Here is a 2,580-nt window from a genome sequence, read left to right on the forward strand (position 1 = left end):
AAAATTCTACGTGCTCACGGACCAGGCTTTACTAATCATGTATGCCAATGGTGTCAGCTTCGGACTGGCCGAAATAGAACGCAGGCTCGAACCCAACGCTGGTCTATTGTGGTGAACCCACTTGTCCTACTAATATTATAAATGCGAAAGTTTGGATGTCTGGATGTTTGTTACTCTTTTACGCAAAAACTACTGAACGGATTTTGATGAAACTTTACAGTATTATTGTGTATAACCCCAAATAACATATATTATAAGCTATAATTTATGACGATCGGTGACAAACTCAATTCAAGCGGGTGAAGCCGCGGGCAAAAGCTAGTAATACATAAAGAAAATTATGTTCTAAGCTCTTGTGAGTCAACTCACTGGCCGGCCGTGGTCTCAAAGCTAATGCTGAGTAAAGTTCTTTCCCATGTTATACTTTACTCTGGCACTAATTTGTAATTTTCCTAATTTGTCTTTTACTGTCATTGTTGCTTAATTTCATTGCGGGTCCAATGACAGTTTTCCTCGGGACGAACTTAACCTTCACTGGTTGGGTTATTGGCGGTCAGGTCAAGCTGTAGATCCTGACTACACAGGAGTTGCATTGGTGGGAACGAGAGGTGGGAATAGTTCCGTTTTTTTTTGTCAATGTTGCTTATTGTTGTTCTTTGTTATGTTTGGCGATTTTAATAATTAATATTTCAACCTATTAATAAGCACAGAAAACGCGGTGGTAACTAATTATGCGTCAAGAAATTGTAGTTGTATAAGTTTGAGTGTCAAGTGAAAAGCAAGTCCACCAAGAACAATGGGTAAGTAAAACATAGTTTATATTTGGGATAACAGATGGCGCTGTGCTCCTTTAGCTCGCGCTAACATTTGTTTTTTTCCTGGCTTTATATACCCCCTGGAAATGTATGCCCACCCAGGTTCAGCAAGGTTCAGCAAGGTTCAGCTAGGTTCAGCTAGGTTCAGCTAGGTTCAGCTAGGTTCAGCTAGGTTCAGCTAGGTTCAGCTAGGTTCAGCTAGGTTCAGCTAGGTTCACATAGCTTAGCTTTGAATCTCAATAAACGATGCTATTGCCTGTAAAATAGCTTTCATTTTCCCATGCACACCTCGCTATCGTAAGGTTGTACATGGTCCTTACGAGTCGGATGTACTATAATAGTACTGTCTCCGGTTTCAGCGTTCCTGGTTGGAGCGCATCACCGTAGTGGACGACGACGACGGTGGGTCGTCCGTCCATCTGGTGTCTACGGCGACTGCACGTGGCGCAGTCGGTTCATCGGGTCCAGCCCACATCGGAGCGGCGTCTACGAGGAGACGCTGCATCATCAGCGGCGGCGCAGTCCGAGCGGCGGCGCGCTGCAGCAGCAGCACGTGTTACGGCGTGCGGCTTCGGGAAGGTGTGGTGCCGGCGGGAGTCGGTAGTGAGGTGAAAAGTGCGGGAAAACTGTGAGTACGGTCAAATATCTAACGGGAAATAGTGTTGTGTTTGAAGATTTGGAATCAAGTGTCACGGGACTTAGTAAATTCAATTAACTTTGGGGACTTAGAAAAATTTGAAGAAAATCGGGACTTAGAAAAAATTGTAGAATTTAGTTTAGGACTTAGAATAATTTTAAGAAAAACGACGGGACGGGGAATCCATGCCGGATTTCACTCAGGATTTAATTAAGTTCAAACACTTAGAATAATTTTGGGAAAAATTTTAAGACTTAGGAAAATTTTGTAAATTCTATTGGAACATTTTGGACTTTAACTTTTTGCGCAATAATGGAGGAATTAATAAGATTACAATCAGATGTCAGAAGTCAAATTTCAAGGGGACTAGTTAATTTCAAGAAATCGCCAAAGGAGAGGGTAAGTGAAGCTTACTGTCAGACTCGGTTGGAAAATCTCGAACAAAAATGGGAAAGTTTCATCAATAATCACGCGGCAATAGTAAGGCAAGCCGACTCTGACAATGAACTTTACAAACTCTATGCTGATGAGGATATCTTTGAAAACACTGAGGACACTTACATAGAGTTTAAGAGTGTGTTGAGGTTTGCATTAAGTAGGTTGAGTCCACCAGTGTCATCAGAATCGGGGAAACCAGTAATTGTAACGGCTAGTAATGGTAATAGTAATACAGTGAAGCTGCCAAAAATCTGTATTCCTCAATTCTCAGGAAAATATTCCGAATGGCAAACTTTCAAAGATATGTTCACGTCTTTGATTCATTGTAATGATAGTTTGGGTAATGTGGAAAAGCTTCATTATTTGAAAGGATATGTAACAGGGGAAGCTGAGCAACTCATTCGACAGATTCCAGTGTCGGCTGATAATTATGTGCGCGCCTGGACTCTGCTAAATGAGCGGTTCAACAATAAAAAGTATATGTCAAATTGTATAATCAAGCGGTTGCTGAGCCAAAGAAACCTCAGTAACGAAGTATCTTCAGGTTTGAAGGATTTGATTGACACAACAACCGATTGTCTGGATGGGTTAAGGAATTTAAATATTGATGTCAGTAACTGGGATATATTGGTAATACACATTTTGTCGTTGAAATTAGATCTGGAAACTAAAAAACAATGGGAGTTGCAT

Source organism: Ostrinia nubilalis, chromosome 27 (genome assembly GCF_963855985.1).
Source record: "Ostrinia nubilalis chromosome 27, ilOstNubi1.1, whole genome shotgun sequence".
NCBI classification, from domain to species: domain Eukaryota; kingdom Metazoa; phylum Arthropoda; class Insecta; order Lepidoptera; family Crambidae; genus Ostrinia; species Ostrinia nubilalis.